At 39.5% G+C, this 19,720-nt stretch overlaps 1 non-coding gene and 1 pseudogene across 1 annotated transcript; one reads left to right on the forward strand and one right to left on the reverse strand.

Annotated features, from left to right (window-relative positions):
* The first annotated feature begins 15,797 nt into the window (after positions 1–15,797).
* On the forward strand, positions 15,798–15,896 carry LOC145609844 (small nucleolar RNA R71; annotated as a pseudogene).
* A 3,052-nt stretch (positions 15,897–18,948) lies between these two features.
* Positions 18,949–19,054, reverse strand: LOC145609776 (small nucleolar RNA R71). Its single transcript, XR_014106073.1, has one exon. It is a non-coding gene; the product is annotated as a small nucleolar RNA R71 (small nucleolar RNA).
* Between the last annotated feature and the right edge of the window lie 666 nt (positions 19,055–19,720).

Consider the following 19,720-nt stretch of genomic DNA (forward strand, 5'->3'; position numbering starts at 1 on the left):
AATGTATAAAGATAATTGAGTCAAATGAAAGTCAAACACATACATACAAAGCTTTTTGGATTAAATGAAAGTCAAATGCAATCAACAAAGATAATTGAGTCAAATGAAAGTCAAATGTATTTAACAAAATTTTTTGACTCAAATGAAAGTCAATCACATTCAAACAAAGCTTTTTGAATCTAATAAAAGTCAAATGCATTAAATAAAGATGATTTAGTCAAATGAAAGCCAAACTTATTGATAGAAAGCTTTTTGAATCAAATGAAAGTAAAATGCATTAAAAAAAGATAATTGAGTCAAATGAAAGTCAAACACATTTAAAAAAACCTTTTAAAATCAAATCAAAGTCAAATGCATTCAACAAAGCTTTTTGACTCGAATAAAGTCAAACACATTCAAACAAAGCTTTTTGAATCAAATGAAAGTCAAATGCATTCAATAACACTAATAAGTCAAGTGAAAGTCAAACACATTAAAACATAGCTTTTTGAATCAAATGAAAATCAAATGCATTCAACAAAGATAATTGAGTCTAATAATAGTCAAACACATTCAAACAAAGCTTTTTGAATCAAATCAAAGTCAAATATATTCAACAAAGATTTTTGTCTCAAATAAAAGTCAATCACATTCAAACAAAGCTTTTTGAATCAAATGAAAGTCAAATGTTTTAAATAAAGATAATTGAGTCAAATGAAAGTCTAACACATTAGTACAAAGCTTTTTGAATCAAATGATAGTAAAATGCATTCAATAAATATAAGTGAGTCAAATGAAAGTCAAACACATTCAAACAAAGCTTTTTGAATCAAGAGAAAGTGAAATGCATTCTGCTAACTTAATTGAGTCAAATGAAAGTCAAACACATTCATACGAAGCTTTTGGAATCAAATGAAAGCCAAATGCATTCAACAAAGATAATTGAGTCAAATGAAAGTCAAACACATTCAAACAAAGCTTTTTGAATCAAATGAAAGTCAAATGCATTCAAAAAAGATAATTGAGTCAAATGAAATTCTAAAACATTCAAACAAACCTTTTTAAATCAAATCAAAGTCAGATGTATTTAACAAAGCTTTTTGACTCAAATGAAAGTCAATCGCATTTAAAAATAGCTTTTTGAATCAAATGAAAGTCAAATGCATTAAATAAAGATAATTGAGTCAAATGAAAGTCAAACGCATTCATACAAAGGTTTTTGAATCAAGTGAAAGTCAAATGCATTCAAAAAAATAATTGAGTCAAACGTCAGTCAAACACATTCAAACAAAGTTTTTTGTATCAAATGAAAGTCAAATGCATTCAACAAAGCTTTTTGAGTCAAATGAAAGTCAAACATGTTCAAACAAAGCTTTTTAAATCAAATGAAAATCAAATGCTTTCTATAAAGATAATTGAGTCAAATGAAAGTAAAACGCATTCAGACAAAGCTTTTTAAATTAAATTAAAGTCAAATGCATTCAACAAAGATAATTGAGTCAAATGAAAGTCAAACACATTCAAACAAAGCTTTTTGAATTAAATAAAAGTCAAATGCATTCAACAAAGCTATTTGACTCAAATAAAGTCAAACACATTAAAACAAAGCTTTTTGAATCAAATGAAAGTCAACTGCATTCAATAAAACTAATGAGTCAAGTGAAAGTCAAACACATTAAAACAAAGCTTTTTGAATCAAATGAAAATCAAATGCATTCAACAAAGATAATTGAGTCAAATAAAAGTCAAACACATTCAAACAAAGCTTTTTGAATCAAATGAAAGTCAAATGTATTCAATAAAGCTTTTTGACTCAAATGAAAGTCAATCACATTCAAACAAAGCTTTTTAAATCAAATGAATGTCAAATGCATTAAATAAATATAACTATGTCAAATGAAAGTCAATCACATTCAAACAAAGGTTTTTGAATCAAGTGATAGTCAAATGCATTTAACAAAGATAATTGAGTCAAATGAAGGTCGAACACATTCAAACAAATGTTTTGAATCAAATGAAGGTCAAATGCATTCTGCAAACCTTATTGAGTCAAATGAAAGTCAAACACATTCATACAAAGATCTTGGAATCAAATGAAAGCCAAATGAATTCAACAAAGATAATTGAGTCAAGTGAAAGTCAAACACATTAAAACAAAGGTTTTTGAATCAAATGAAAATCAAATTCATTCAACAAAGATAATAGAGTCAAATAAAAGTCAAAAACATTCAAACAAAGCTTTTTGAATTAAATGAATGTGAAATGCAATTAACAAAGCTAATTGAGTCAAATTAAAGTCAAACATATTCATAAAAACCTATTTGAGTCAAATGAAAGTCAAATTCATTCAACAAAGATAATTGAGTCAAATGAAAGTCAAACACATTCAAACAAAGCTTTTTAAATCAAATGAAAGTCAACTGTATTTAACAAAGCTTTTTGACTCAAATGAAAGTAAAATGCATTAAACAAAGCTAATTGAGTCAAATGAAAGTCAAACACATTCAAACAAAGCTTTTTGAATTAAATGAAAGCGAAACGGAATTAACAAAGCTAATTGAGTCAAATGAAAGCCAAACACATTCATACAAAGCTAATTGAGTCAAATGAAAGTCAAATTCATTCTACAAAGCTAATTTAGTCAAATGAAAGTCAAATGCATTCAAATAAAGGTGTTTGAATCAAAAGAAAGTCAAATGCATTCAACAAAGCTAATTGAGTCAATGAAAGTCAAACACATTCAAACAAAGCTTTTTGAATCAAATGAAAGTCACATTCATAGCTTTTTGAATCAAATGAAAGTCAAATGCCTTCAACAAAGCTAATTGAGTAAAATGAAAGTCAAACACATTCAACAAAGCTTTTAGAATCAAATGAAAGTCAAACATATTCATACAAAGCTAATGGAGTCAAATGAAAGTCAAATGCATTCTACAAAGCTAATTGAGTCAAATGAAAGTCAAACACATTCAAACAAAGCTTTTTTAATTAAATGAAAGTGAAATGCATTCAACAAAGCTAATTGATTCAAATAAAGTCAAACACTTTCAACAAAGCTTTTAGAATCAAATGAAAGTCAAATTCATTCAAACCCCCTATGCGCCTGCACCTAGGAGGGTCTCTTCCTTCCCCTTTTTCGACCTTGATCATCCTTGTTCACACAACTTGGTGATGGTGATGAACATCAAAGTAGGCAGCAAGTATATGAGCATTTTGGCGGGTTTGAAGCATAGATGATGCCCCCACCGCATGCGTATACCGGTCTTGAAACTTGCCCTTCGAGTTCCTCTAGACTTGAAGCTCAAAATGCTGCGCACAAGGCATCCAATGTGATGATAAATGTTGAAGGGAAGCTCGGAAATCTTTCGATGATCGATCATCACCTATAAACAAAGGAAAACAAACACAAAGTAAAGAAATAAATGTAAAGAAATAAAGAGCAAAACTAAGGAAAACTAAGGAAAAGAGCTATAAAATGAAATAAAATTCATCCAAAAAGAGATCAAATAATTGCCATAAATGTCACTCATCATTATCATCACCCCTTATTTGCTCAACAGTTTTTGGAAATAAAGATACTCGATTCCAAATGTCCTCACCACTCATTCGTGGTGGTGGGGAATCATTCTCAACTCTGTCTTTAAAAAAAGTGACAATAGGAAAATGCATGTCGTTATCTACCCTTTCCCCAAGCCAAACTAAATTTGCATACACCTAACCAACCTTATATGAATATAGGGCAAGTTAAGGGTCGATCCCAAGGGAATGCAATGATGAAAACTAAAGTCTAAGTCAAGCTACCTCGAAGTCGAAAATGAAATTATGGTTGGTGCTAAAATGAACTAGATCAAATTCAACAAGTAATCAAGGGTCTAAACACTAGGGATATGGGTTTCACATGCAAGATCAATGATAATGCTAGATTAAAGCTCAATCAATTAATTCAAGTATTGCAATGGACAAACAATAGTAGCAATCAAGAGAGTTCAAATGCTATCTCCTATAGGCCAATCTAGTGGTCAATATGAAAGGCAAACCAAGAAGAATCACAAGCAAACTCAATCAATTAGAGCAACCTTCAAATCAATTGGTCATATCATTAAGAGTTGCAATGTAATCTAGATTAATCTTGTAGGGTGATCAATCCTAATCTAATCAATCTCATGCAAAACTATGTCAACCAATTTAATTGCAACAAATCAACCAATCAAATAGCATCAACTAGCATTTCCATTAATCAAACATGCTTCCCCCTTTCCCTAGCAACTAATCTACTCACTAATCATGGTGAGATTCAAAACCAAATAACTAGAAATTGTATTGATCATCATTCTATATCAAAATCTAATAGAAATCAAAGTATTTAATATTATCAAACTCAAATCCAAGAAAAACAAGCATCAAGCAAAAAAAATCAAATAGAAAGTAAGTAAGAGATGAATGAAGGAAGAGATTCTCACTAATATTGATGATTGAAAATGAAGAAATCCAAACTTGATTGATCAAATGTTGAGTTACAAATCCAAAACCAAGAACTTCTCTCTAACTTCTCTCGAACTTCTCTCTCTAAAACTAAGCTAATGAAAAATTATCAAAAAGTTGGATTCAAAAAAGAAATACAATTCTATTTATAAACTAAGAAGAAATCGGCAGCTCCCGCGCCCTCTCCCGATAGCCCTGCGCCCGCGGAAAAATGGGTACGGAACCCTTCGCGGGCTGTCTGGGCAGCACCCGCGCCCGCGGCATCAGGGGCCCGCGCCCGCGGGGAGATGATCCGCGCCCGCGGCAAGATCCCCTGCTCCCAAAGGCTGATCTGGGGGCCGTAGTCTCTCTGAGTGGAGAGGCCTCTCCATTTTGCCCGCGCCCGCGGGAAGCCCTTGGGGCAACCACGGCTAGTTCCTGCCAACTTTTGGCAGTTTTGAGCATCATAGGCTCGCGCCCGCGGCTTGATGACCCGCGCCCGCGGCCTGGTGGTAATGCCTTGGAGACTTCTCCGAGGCCTCTTCAAGGCCTCTCTAAGCCCTCTCTAGCCAATTTCTTCTTCCTTGCTTGATCATTGAGGTCCCGAATTGTATCCTTTGCCAAGGTGAATCTCACAATACCTACACAAGTAAACAAAGGAATGAAATAAAAGGGAAAAAGAGCAAAATAAAGGAAAACACGATAAAAACACGAGAATCATAAAGAAAAGAGGAAAAAGGAGAAACTAAAGGAAAAAGGACTAAAACTAAGAGAAGAAAACAACAAAAAGGGAAAGAAATAACCTAAAAGACTACCCTATGACTGCCATAAATGACACTCTTCAAATTCCCCCAAGCTAGACTTTTGCTCGTCCCGAGCAAAACAAAGGCCAAGAAGGAATAAGAAGGGACAAATAAAAAGAAAAAGAGGGGTAAGAATTTACACTAGGACTCACTGTCGTAGGAATCACGGTTGTTTTTAGTTACAACAAGCCATTTTGAACCCCTAGATCGCTCTAGAGGACGAGTGATGCTCTCGTAAGGGTATCCTAAGAGTTTACCCATAACTCTCCACCAAACCCCCAAGAGGCAAACCAAAGAAAGAAAAGAAAGAGGAAAAAGGAAACAAAATCTTTACGAAATGGACTTTACAAAGAGACTATAATTCAAATGAATAGCAACCTTTCTAAAGTGAATTATGGTATGCACGTTATAAGATACCTAAGGTTGATTGAAACATAAATATGCTAAGCATAGGAACTAGTTATCACACTCCACCTTCATCCCAAACAGTCTTACCGCGTTCCCCCTACTAATCTCATATCTCCCCTTAGTGAGCATCTCATAGATCCCGCGAAGGAACCGGAAAAAGATCAAAGTTTTTAGGCTACTCGACATCTTGATTTCGCATCCCCTTTTCTTAGTCCACAACCTATGATTCCAACGATGAAAGACTCAACTCCTAGGTCCAAAGGTCTTCCCCAAGGTTGTAACGTAAGGCAAGAAGGGTTAAGGTAGGCTAAAAATTTAAAATTTGGTGGTTATCCTAAAATGTGAAGCAAAGACTGGCCAAATCTCAACACCAAACTTAAGTAATCACCAAACAAAAATGTATTAACACCCCCAAGCTTATTCAAAGCAATACTCTACTAAAATAAGACCAAAAAGCGTGAACACTTAACGCTTTCCCCACCCAAGCTAAAGAAAGCATTGTGCTCAATGCAAAGAGAGGTGAAAGACACTTGGAGTAATATTTTTTTTTTTTTTTGAAATTTCTCATACACCTTTAAAGCATTAGTCCTTGCCTCTTTCTCAATTCGGACGGCTTTTACAAAAGCATTTACCATTATTCACAAAAACGACTCAAATATGTGTACCAAATCGAACCAAACCCCAACTTCATACACCACAATCACCAAACATTGACCCTTGCTTCAAAAAAACCAAAAAGATAGAGGATGAAACAAAAGGCTCAAAATATCTAATTATGCGGCTTGAAAAGAGGGAACAAGGCTCAAAGGGGTAACAAGTAGGTAAATGTATCCCAAATCCAAAAACACAATAGGGACTATCCTAGAAAAAAGAAAAATACCTCCCCGAAAAAGCTGCCTTTGTCCTTCCTAGGTAGTTCGGTCACGGTCTTAGGAATCATATGCTAAGATTCTAGATTAGGTTTGCGAAAATCAAGGATCCATGCCGCTCATGCAAGAATTTGATGAAAACTTGAACAATTATACATCTCACATGGTTGTAGCAAAAACTCACTAAGGTTGTCAAATCAAAGATAGGAATCAACTACCTACATGCCACAAACGAGTAGAATCCGGCTTCATGATCCCCCTAGTTCTAGACAACTATCTTAGCATGCTTTATCCTAGAATCAACCAAACGTAATCTCAAACCGTGCATACCATAATTACCTAGGAAGACTATTATTCAAAAGCAAGAGTCCATTGCATACAAGTCCGACATTCAAAAAGAGAAATAGTAAAAAGAAAGCCTAAAAAAGATATGCACACCAACAAGAACAAAAGATAAGAAAAGAAAAGAGAAGATGGAAAACTAAGATAAAGATAAGAAAGGGAATGAGGAAAGGGCAAAGATGCAATCATAACACGTTTATCCCAATCGACATACAAGTGGTCTAATGGCCACATCGCCAAAGACCCCAAACACACTAGGTGTTAAATTTATACATCCTCGAACCGTTCAACTTCCCCTAAATCTAATCCTAATCTAAGCAACCAAGTAAACAAAGAAGTGAAAAAAAAAAAAAAAAGTAAAATAAGAAAGGTCTCACCAAGCGTCCGTGCTAGACTAAAGTACCCAAAGAGTAAGAACGAGCTTCTCCAAAGGGTTCCGCAATCCAAAGCATGAGCTACGAACAAGGTGAGTAAAAGAAAAGAAAGCTATATATATACAAAATGAAATTGTTAGTAACTTCCAAACAAAAGCAAACAATAAAAACACTTAAACACTAACTATATACAAAGACCTAGAAGAACCCATCATCATCAAAACCAAAAATTAATTTCTTTGTTTCTTTGTTTTTTTTTTTTTCAAGAAGTTCCCAAAAACCATCAACCGAAGAAATAATCAACAACAAGCAACACAACATCAAGACCAATAGCCAAGATCAACCAAAAACCTTATCAAAAACTTCCCACCGAGCCCAAGGTGCCGCCCCCATGCAACCACATCCTATTTGACCCTCCCCCCTCACAAAATGAAAGCATCGACCCTGATGCCGACAAACATGCAAAAATAGGGGAAAGGGGAGAACAAAAAGGGAACCAAACATGCGAAAAGGGGACTATTGGCCACTAGGGCCGGCACCATCATCACCTCCAAAACCATCACCCTCATCCCAACTGCCGGTGAAACCGGGAGGAAATCCATAATGACCCTTAAATAGGTCTTGTTGGGATGGGGTCAATTGGTCAAAGGGCTCTTGTTGAACAAGGGGCTCGGGGTGACGGGGGTCAACATAATAATAAGCGGGTTCACCCCTGTAATCACACCCCCCCGAGACCCTATAATCATAGGGCGGGAAGTTGCGCCTTGGCACATCGGGGGTCTCAACCCCTTGCCAATAAGGGTACGTAGGGAGGCTGTCACCACCCCGAGAAGGTACCGGCCCTTGTTGGGGCGACACATAAGGATAGTTGACTGGGGGTGCGACCTCCCCCCTACATACACTAGCGTCATACAAGGCGCTAGTTTGATAAGATAAAGTTTGGTGGTCAGAAAACATACCTTGCATGCTCAATTGCATGCGTTCCATGTGGGCTCTCATGGCCTCCATTTCCCGGAGATAAGAATCTCCTTGGGAGTCTTGTTGTTGTTGTTGTCGTTGTTGTCTTCTCTCTCTTCTTCTTCCTTGAGCATCCTCTTGGAAATGCCCATGTTGTTGATGAAACGGTTGTTGTTGTTGTTGCTCCTCTTGTTCTTCTCCTCTTCCTTCCTCCTCCTCCTCATACACTCCCTCAAACCCGGCTCCCTCAGCAAAATTTGCATCCTCCTCCATCTCATCCTCATCTATCCTACCATTGTCCCTAGGGACCATCCAAACATTTCTAGCTTGGCGAAAGATGGAGGTAGCGGCCGGGTTAGGGAGAAGGCAATGGTGGGTATTCCTCACTAGCCAAGAGTAAGTACCGGCTCTCCTAGTCCTAGTTATGGAACGGAGGGTGTTAACCTGCCTCAAATTAATCCAAATGTCTTCACTCCCTCCAACCGGAGTGCAAGACTCTAAGAACCGCTCTTGGTTAAAATACCGCACTAAACGGGTCACCATGCCCCCACAATGAATCTCCCTCGTCTTAACCCTATGCATGATCTCCTTGCAACACTCCATGAAAATGTACCCAAAGTTTATCCTAGATCCCAACTCCGGCTTAGTAGCCATCCACAAAACCATGATCTCCTCTCGAGACAACTTTCCCAAATCTTGCTTACTATAAACCGAGTACCCGAAAATTCTATGTAGGATCCTAAGGGCCGGATGGATGATCTCACTAGCAAGGGATATTTTGGAGTCAAACTGTTTTTTGTGGGCTATGGTTCTCCACCAAGCGACCTCATTGTACTCACTTTGGGCAAGGGAGATTAGGGGCTCGAAGATATCACCATTTGGGTTGAAACTTAGGGAAACATTAAACTCGGCTAGGTTCATGGTGTGCTTAACATTGAAGAGTTGGAAGGAGATGATGTAGTCGGTTTCCCCTACCCTATTGAATTCAAAGGTGGAGAGAAACTCAATTGAAGGCTCTAAGTAGGTTCGGGGGTTAGATTTCAAAAACTCACCCAAGCTTAGGTTTTCGAGTAGTACATCAAGGTCATTATCTATGCCTAGCTTGGCCATGTCATCACGAAAATAATGGCGGGTGGGTCTAAACTTTCGGTCTTTCATTTTGTTATAGATGGGCAATTGTTTAGACCGGTTCAACAATCTTGGTTTGGGGAATGTGTTTGGGATTGAGGGTTTGAGGATTGGCCTTGAGAAGATTGGCCAGGAGATTGGTTCGCGCGCTTTTTGCTACTCTTAACTTTTCTCAACAAATTCATTTTTTTACCACACAAATTCACAAAAATTCACAAGAAATAGTCCAACTCCCTCAAACAAGAAACAAACACCTCAAACACTCACAATCCTCCTTTCAAATCCAACCAAACCCCCAAAAACTACAAGATACCTGTTTCAATCAACACAACAACCAAAATTCCAACAACAAATACCAATGTCAACAATCATCCATCAAATATATGCAAGATTTATCAAGAAAAATAAATCATCACTCAAAAATACCAAATTTCACAAAAAAAACCATGAAACACAAAAATCATGCTCAAAATCAAGATAAACCAACCAATGTAAAGAAATCAAGTGAAATTGACAAGAATAATACAAAGGTTAGAAGTATACCAAGATTGGAGACTCAAATCAAGCTTAGAGCACCACACACTACCGAAATTTGCCGAAAAAACAAGAGAAACTAGAGTAGAAGTGATGAAAATGGAGAAATAAGGTAGATTTTGTGAAATTTGATGGAAAATTTGAAGAAAGGGGAAAATTAGAGAGGAGATGAGAAAATAAGAGAGGAGAGAGAGGGAGAGGGGTGCGTCCGGGTTAAAGAAACCCAGGAACTCGCGCCCTCTCCCGATAGTGCCGCGGTCTCGGGAACTCTTCCACGCCCGCAGAGAGACCGCGGGGCAACCGCGGGGAGTTCCTGTCAAAAATTGAAGAAATTATACCTGATGCTAGCCGCACCCTCTCCAGATTTGCCGCGCCCTCTCCAAAACTTCTCGCGCCCGCGGAGAGACCGCGGGGTAACCGCGGGAAGTTCCAGATCCAAAACTTAAAAATTTGCTGAAATAGGGGCCGCGCCCTCTTCAATTTTTCGAGACCTCTCTATACTCCCCCGCGCCCGCGCAGAGACCGCGGGGAGTTCCTGATTGTAATTGCCTTTGAAAGCTGTAGAGGCCCCCGAGGTCTCTCCAAGCCCTCGGGGAGCCCTCTCCCCTGCACTCTAAACTCTTCATAAAACCCCTTCTTTCCAACAAGTGATGACAATAGGCAACCTACAAAACAAACATAAAACCAACACAACATAAGATAAAAAACTAATCAATGAAAATGAAAAGAAAAGAAAAGAAACGAAAAATGAGATGAGAATCCGGATTGCCTCCCGTAAGCTCTTTTGGTTAACGACGTTAGCTCGACGTGCATCACCCCACTCAAGGTGGCTTGAAAAGAATCATCTTGTGAACAAGACCAACACACGCTCCATCAAAGTACTTCTTGAGCCGATGACCATTAACCTTAAATGAAGATGAGGAATCCAAAGGAGAAATTTCCACGGCACCATTACCAAAAACATCCTTCACCAAGAACGGACCACTCCATCTTGACATGAGTTTTCCGGGGAACAACTTCATTCTAGAATTGTAGAGGAGGACTTTGTCACCTACACAAAACTCCTTTTTCTCAATCAACTTGTCATGAACCTCTTTGGATCGAGCTTTGTAGGTGCTAGCACAATCGTAAGCATCAAGTCGAAGTTCCTCTAACTCATGAAGATCCAACCACCTCTTCTCTCCCGCACTTGCTAAGTCAAAATTGATCTTCTTGATGGCCCACAAGGCACGATGTTCAAGCTCAACCGGGAGATGACATGATTTGCCATAGACAAGGCGATATGGAGTGGTACCAATGGGCGTCTTAAAAGCCGTCCTATAAGCCCATAGAGCATCATCCAATTTGTCCGACTAATCCTTTCTATTGCGAGCAACCGTCTTCTCAAGAATAAGCTTGATTTGACGATTTGAAACCTCGACTTCGCCACTCGTTTGAGGATGGTAGGGAAGCCCAAATCGTTGATGCATACCATGTTTCCTCAACATCTTTTGAAAGGCATTATGGACAAAGTGGGATCCATTATCACTCATCACCGCTTTTGGGACACCAAACCTCGGAAAGATGATCTTCTTAAACAACTTCAATACAACCTTGTGATCATTTGTTGGAGAGGCAATGGCCTCAACCCACTTAGAAACATAGTCCACCGCCACAAGAATATATTGATTCCCGTATGAAGAGGGGAATGGTCCCATGAAGTCAATTGCCCACACATCGAACACCTCCAATTCAAGAATGGGTTGTTGAGGCATCTCATTTCGCTTGGAAATGTTCCCAACTCGTTGACATCGGTCACACGACTTAACAAAGCCCCATGAGTCCTTAAAGAGATGTGGCCACCAAAAACCACTTTGAAGAACCTTGGTAGCGGTCTTGGAAACACCCATGTGCCCACCACTAGGGTCCAAGTGGCACATTTTTAAAACACTAGGCACCTCTTCATTTGGAACACAACGCCTAAGTAAGCCATCAACCCCACGTTTGTATAAGATAGGATTATCCCACAAATAGTGCCTTGCCTCTCTTTTGATCTTCTTCTTTTGGTTCTTGGAGAAAGAGGGTTGAAACTCCCCACATGCTAGAAAATTGACCAAATCGGCATACCATGGGAGTTCCTTCACCTCTATGGCATACAAGAAATCATCAAGCATTCTATCTTCTATTGGTAGACCATCATCATGAATTTGATCCTCTTCAAGGCGAGAAAGATGTTCCGCCACAACATTCTCCGCACCCTTCTTGTCCCTAATCTCACTCTCAAAAGCTTGCAATTCAAGCACCCATCGAATCAACCTTGGCTTGGACTCTTTCTTGGCAAAGAGATACTTGAGGGCCGCATGATCCGTGAAGACTATGGTCTTGGAACCCAACAAGTAACACCGAAATTTCTCAAAAGAGTGCACAATTGCCAAAAATTCTTTTTCCGTTGTTGTGTAGTTCTTTTGAGCCCCATTGAGACTCTTGGACATATAGTAAATCACATGAAGTTTCTTGTCTACCCGTTGTCCCAAAACACCTCCAATCGCCCAATCACTCGCATCACACATCAACTCAAAAGGAAGATCCCACCTTGGGCCTTGAACAATAGGAGTAGAGATTAGGGCCTTCTTCAATCTATCAAATGCCTTCAAGCATTTGTCATCAAAATTGAACTCAACATCTTTTTGAAGAAGGTCATTTAGGGGCTTAGCAATGAGTGAAAAATCCTTAATGAATCTTCTATAAAAACCCGCATGACCAAGGAACGATCTCACTCCTTTGACATTCACCGGTGGTGGAAGTTTCTCAATCACATCAATTTTTGCCTTATCCACCTCAATGCCTCTATTTGAAATCTTGTGCCCAAGCACTATACCTTCCTCCACCATGAAGTGGCACTTCTCCCAATTCAAAAGAAGCTTGACTTTCTCACATCTTGCCAAACACTTCTCAAGATTCACAAGGCACTCCTCGAAAGAAACATCCCCCACCGAAAAATCATCCATAAAGACCTCCATTTCCTCCTCCAAAATGTCTCCGAAGATACTCATCATGCACCTTTGGATAGTAGCGGGTGCATTGCATAACCCAAAGGGCATTCTCCGGTAGGCAAAGGTCCCATAGGGACAAGTGAATGTGGTCTTTTCTTGATCATTAGGGTGGATGGGGATTTGGAAGAATCCGGAATACCCATCGAGGAAACAATAAAACTTGTGCCTTGTTAGTCTCTCAAGCATTTGGTCAATAAACAGAAGAGGAAAGTGATCCTTTTTGGTAGATGTGTTTAGACTTCTATAGTCTATACACATCCGCCAACCGGTGACCGTCCTAGTTGGAATGAGCTCACCCTTCTCATTCTCAACCACGGTCATGCCCCCCTTCTATGGAACGACATGGACGGGGGAGACCCACCTAGAGCCAAAGATGGGGAATATGATTCCCGCATCCAATAGCTTGGTGATCTCCTTCTTAACTACCTCTCCCACTTGGGGATGTAGTTTCCTTTGTCATTCAATAGAGGGAAGGGCGCCTTCCTCAAGAGTTATGTGGTGTTGGCACAAAGCGGGGCTTATACCTTTAAGGTCATCAATTGTGTACCCCAAAGCACCTTAGTGTTTTCTCAAAACACCACATAACGCTTGAGCTTGGCTTTCGCTCAAGGATGCACTAACTATCACGGGGTAAGTGGAATGAGGGCCCAAGAATTCATACCTAAGGTGTGATGGTAGAGGTTTGAGCTCCACCATTGGCACACCATTACCTTCTTGTGATGTGGCCACTTGCAAAGCTTCATTGCTTGAGATTTCCAAACATGTTTGCTCATCCACGTCCTCCACACTTCCATCAAGTAACTCCTCATAGAAAGTCATCTCCTTTCATGAAGCACCTACCTTGTCTTTGTTGAACAAAACATTCTCAAGAGCATCGTTAGAAGTGCGCAAGCGCTCATGCATGGAAGACACAACAATATCAAGTGAATCAATCATCATACAATTTTCCAAAGAAGAACATGGATACTTGATGCTCTCATTCAAATCAAATTCTATAACCTCTTCTCCTACCTTAAGGGAGATCTTAGCACTCCTCACATCAATCATGGCTCCCGAGGTAGCAAGAAAGGGTCTACCTAAAATGATCGGAATGGTGGCATCCTCACCCATTTCAAGAACAACAAAATCCACGGGAAACACAAACTTCCCCACCCGCAAAGGGACATCTTCTACCTTACCTTTTGGAAATTTGATAGACATATCCGCTAATTGCAAGGTAATGTTACAAGGTAAGAGTTCCCCTAGCTCAAGTCTTTGATAAACCGAATATGGCATTAGGCTCACACTAGCTCCCAAGTCACATAAGGCATTATCAATTTGCATCTTGTTGATGGCACAAGGGATGGAGAAGTTTCCGGGGTCCTTCAACTTGGGTGGCATTTTGTTCATGATGATAGCACTACAATTTTTGGTAAAATTGATGGTCTCCACAACCTCACAAGTTCTTCTCCCTCTCAAAATGTCTTTGAGGAATTTGGCATAGTTTGGCATTTGGTTGATCACATCGGTAAAAGGTAGAGAAAGGTGGAGTTGTTTTAGCATCTCAATGAATCTCCCAAATTGTTCATCCAATTTGTGTCTCATGAATTTTTGTGGGTAGGGGAGCTTGGGTCTCAAAATCTCTTTCTCTACTCTCACCTCTCTAGGTGTCTCAACCACTACCTCATCCAATGATGCCCTATTCCCCTCATCCTCAACCAAAACCTCCCTAGGAATCTCCTTATCTACACCCTTCCTAGACAATCTCTCCTCAAGAACCTTTCCACTCCTAGTAACAATAGCATTCACGGGTTTCTTGGGAACATGACCTTGGGAAGGTAAAGAAGAAGGGCTTGCATGATCTTTCAAGGCATTAGCAAGTGAGAGATTTGGTTTTCAAGCATTTTATTGTGGGTCATCATTTCATTGAATTTTTTATCACTCACGGCCATGTATGTGTTCAACAACTTGGTTTGATTCTCAATTATCTCCTCCAAATTAGTCCTAGGTGAAGAAGGTTGAGAATAGGAACTTTCACCTTGAGTTTTTGGAACAAACCCGGGTGGGGGACCTCTTTGAGAATTATTTTGAAAATTACCCCGTCCTTGATTGTTCCAATTACTCCTATTTTGACTTTGGCCATAGCCTTGATTATGGTTTCCACCACCTTGATTATGATTACCACTACCTTGGTTATGATTTCCATAACCTTGGTTTTTGTTACCATAACTTTGGCCTTGATTACCATAATTTTGGCTTTGATTTTGGCCACAATAACCTTGATTATTATAGCTACCACGAGAACCTTGGTTCCCTTGGTTTCTATAACCACCACCTTGGTTATAGTTGTCAAAATTGCCTTGGCCTTGATAGCTCCTATTCCATTGACCTCTTTGATTATCAAACCGTTGACCATTATTATTCGACACATAATTCACATGTTCACTCTCATGGTTATCAAACTCATCAACACATTCATTAGGACAAGCACTAGAGTCATGATCATACGATCCACATGCATCACAAAACAAGCAACCCATAGGCATATTATGTGAAGAGGGAGGGGGTTGAGAGTTAGAAGGAGTACCTCTCCCCTTAAATTGGGAGGGAAGATTCGAGGCTTGAGAAAGGGAAGAAGTGCTCTCCAACTTAGCTTTGATTGCGGTGACCTCCTTTCCTAAGTTTGTCATTTGGGAGGAAAGGTTGTTGATTGCATTCAGATGGTCCACCGAGTATAATGAAGATTGCTTGCTTGAAGAGTCCCTCTCCCCATCTTGCCAATCCCTATAGTATGTCACCACGTCCTCAATGATGTCCACAACTTCTTCTTCGGTTTTGTTCATGATAGGGCCCCCGGCCCCTCCATCGAGGCATGACTTGCCTTGGGGACTTAAACTGCCATAGAAGATTTGGATCACTTGGTATGTGGGGATTCCGTGGTGAGGGCACTCCCTTTGATACTCTTTGAATCTCTCCCACGCTTCGTAAAGGCTTTCACTTGGCCTTTGCTTGAACCCTTGAATTAAGGCTCTTGCCTCCGCCGTCTTCTTTTGGGGGTAGAAGCGGGACAAGAAAGCCTTTGTGACATCGTCCCAAGTTCTCAAGGAGTTGGGTTTCACCTCTTTGTCTAGCCACTCCAAAGATCTTCCTATTAGAGAGAAAGGGAACAACTTGAGGCGGATGAATTCTTGAGAAACCCCATTGACTTTGATGGTGTTGCAATATTTTTCAAACTCCTTTAGATGGTTCAATGGGCTCTCATTCTTGGCCCCACTAAATTGCCTTCTCTCAATCAAGGTGATCATTGCCGGCCGGATTTCGAAGTCATTTGCCGGTGTAGTAGATGGAGCTATTCCGCTCTCAAACCTATATGCCCCGGGCACTCCAAGCTCCTTCAAGGCCACTCTAGGATTTTCACCCATGCCTTGCTCTTCTTGAATTTCTTCTTCACTTGAAGAACTATAACCCAAGGATCTATTAGCCACTCTTCTTGTTGAAAGAGTTCTCTCAATTTCCGGATCAAGGGTAACAAAGGAACGATCACGGGTTCTATGCATGCAAAACTCAAAGAAAAATATTAGTAGCACGGCTACAAATGTAGCCTAAAGAAACAAAATCTTTTTGTATTTTTTTTTTTTAAATGAAGTAGACTCCACAACAAAAGCTAAGCACCAATAGCAGTCCCCGGCAACGACGCCATTTTGACAAGAGGAAAATACATGTCGTTATCTACCCTTTCCCCAAGCCAAACTAAATTTGTAAACACCTAACCAACCTTATATGAATATAGGGCAAGTTAAGGGTCGATCCCAAGGGAATGCAATGATAAAAACTAAAGTCTAAGTCAAGCTACATCGAAGTCGAAAATGAGATTATGGTTGGTGTGATGAGTGACATTTATGGCACTCATTTGGTTCCTTTTTGGATGATTTTTATTTCATTTTATCTCTCTTTTCTTTAGTTTTCCTTAGTTTTATTCTTGTTTTCTTTTACTTGCTTTTTATCATTTGTTTGTAGGTGGTAATTGATTGTCCAAGAATTCCCGAGCTTCCTCTCTATGAGCTTTCATTGTTTTCATGTCCTAGAGAAGGTGCAAGAAGCTCCAAGTCAAAGGTGGATCCAAGGGGCAAGCTTCAAGGCTTTGTATATGCCTTCCTCATGGCTTATAATTTTCAAGAAATTCAAGAAAGTTTCTGCCTACTTTGTCCTCCATCATCATCACCTAGGATGTGTGCACTGCTTGAGCTAGGACGAAGAGAAGAAGGGGGAAAGACCCAGGGTTGTGCGGGCACACTAGAGGAATGTGCGGCCGCACATCTGTCGCGTGCGGCCGCACACCAGGTGCGTGCGGGCGCACCTGTCTGGGTGTGTTCCCGTGCGCACCATTCTCTCTCCTCCGAGCGCCCGCACTTACGAGGGTCTATTTTTGGGTGTCGTTACCGACCTCCTCTTTATATATATAGTTATTTCTACCTATTTTTAGTAAGAAGTTTATAAATTGAATTTGATAGTTAGTTTTGGGAGAATTTTAGAGAGAGAAACTCAAGAAATTTAGAGAGAGAAACTCATGATTTTTGGTGATTGCTCAAGGATTCCTCATTGTATTTGATCTTTAGATCAAAGTTTTGTAAGGATTTTCTTCTTGATTTCAATACAAGTTTGATTTTAGTAGATTTCATTTGTTTTCCATGTTATTGATGATTGATTTGGTTATTGATTGAATTTTGATTGATTTTGATTGATTGTTGGTTTAATCTTTGATTTCAATTATGTGATGATGAAATTGATGATTGTTGTAGTTTTGATCTTAATTCCTATGGCTAGTGAGTAGTTTCCTAGCTAGGGAAATAGTGAAGCATGTATGAATAATGGATTAGTGTAATTTGGGGATAGTTGATGGAGTTGATGATATGATTAAATTTAGTTGATAATTCATGTGCATGTGTGTGATTAATTGAGGTTTGTCCATCTTTGATTAATGCACTAGATTGCATTGTAAGCTTGCTATGATACGGACCATTGATTAGTAAACTTGCAATTTCACGATTGAGGTAATTTGTGACGTTCCCTAGCTAGTGTTTAGCATAGTTGACGCTAGTTAGAACTCTAGGTGAACCATCTTAGTATGCTCTATTGGATACATGATGATCTTCTTTCATATCACTTGAATTAGTCGGTTTGACCTCCCAAATTACCGTTTCCATTACAATTACGTGTGGATCCATTGCCTTAGTGTCTTTAGATTGATTTCATACAAGCTTTTACATCGCCTAGTTTAGCCATAGTTTCTACCATAAACCCCTACTTGACTTCGAAATAGCTTGATTTAGGCATCGTGCATTTGACCTCCATTCCCTTGGGTTAGACCTTGACTTACCACTACGCTAAATAGGGGTTTGTTAAGTTACAAATTTTGTTTGATAGGGCGGGGTGGTAGCCCAACGACCTACCGTTCTCCTTCCCATCAAAATGGCGTCGTTGCCGGGGAATGGTGCTTTGAGTGCATGTTGTTGTTGAGTCTATTTCATTTCATTTGCAAAATACAAAAAGATTTTACACTTTAGGCTACACTTGTAGCCGTGTTACATATATTTTCTTTGAGTTTTGTATGCATAGGTCCCGAGATTGCTCATTTGTTCCCTTTGATCCGGAGATTGAAAGAACTCTCTCATGGAGGAGAGTAGCAAACAAGACCTTGGATTATAGTTCCTCAAGCGAAGAAGAGATTGAACAAGACCAAGTCATGGGAGAACAACCAAGAGTTGCCAAAGAATTGGGAGTACCCGGTGCATATAGGTTCGAGAGCGGCATAGCTCCACCTATTACACCAGTAAATGACTTTGAAATTCGGCAAAGAACGAGAGCCCAGTGAACCATCTTAAGGAGTTTGAAAAATATTGTAACACGATCAAGGTTAATGGAGTGTCTCAAGAATTCATCCGCCTTAAGTTGTTCCCTTTCCCTCTCTTAGGAAGGTCTTTGGAATGGCTAGACAAAGAGGTGAAGCCCAATTCATTGAGAACATGGGATGATGTTACTAAAGCTTTCTTGTCTGGTTTCTATCCTCAAAAGAAAACGGCGGAGACAAGAGCTTTAATTCAAGGATTCAAGCAAAAGCCAAATGAGAGTCTTTATGAGGCATGGGAGAGATTCAAAGAGTACCAAAGAGAGTGTCCTCACCACGGAATTCCAAAATATCAATTGATCCAAATCTTCTACGGTGGTTTGAGTCCTCAAGGCAAGGCATGCCTTGATGGAGGGGCCGGTGGTCCAATCATGAACAAAACCGAAGAAGAAGTTGTGGACATAATAGAGGATGTGGTGACTTACTATAGAGATTGGCAAGATGGGGAAAGAGATTCTTCAAGCAAGCAATCTTCGTTGTATTCGGTGGACCATCTTAATGCCATCAACAATCTTTCCTCTCAAATGACAAACTTGGGAAAGGAGATGACGGTGATCAAGGCCAAGTTGGAGAGTGTTTCTTCCTCTTCCCAAGCTCCAAATCTTCCTTCCCAAATTAAGGGGAGAGGTACTTCTTCTAACTCTCAAACACCTTCTACTTCACATAATATGCCTATGGGATGTTTGTTTTGTGATGTATGTGGATCATATGACCATGATTCTAGCAATTGCAACAATGAATGTGTTGATGAATTCGACAACAATGAGTGTGAACATGTTAATTTTGTGTCAAACAACAATGTTCAAAGGTTTGATAATCAAAGAGGCCAATGGAATAGGAATTACCAAAACCAAGGCAATTTTGACAACTATAATCATAATGGTGGTTATAGGAACCAAGGGAATCAAGGTTCTCGTGGTAACCATAACCAAGGTTATAGTGGCTAAAA

This window comes from Chenopodium album, chromosome 23 (genome assembly GCF_948465745.1).
Source record: "Chenopodium album chromosome 23, dcCheAlbu1.1, whole genome shotgun sequence".
NCBI classification, from domain to species: domain Eukaryota; kingdom Viridiplantae; phylum Streptophyta; class Magnoliopsida; order Caryophyllales; family Amaranthaceae; genus Chenopodium; species Chenopodium album.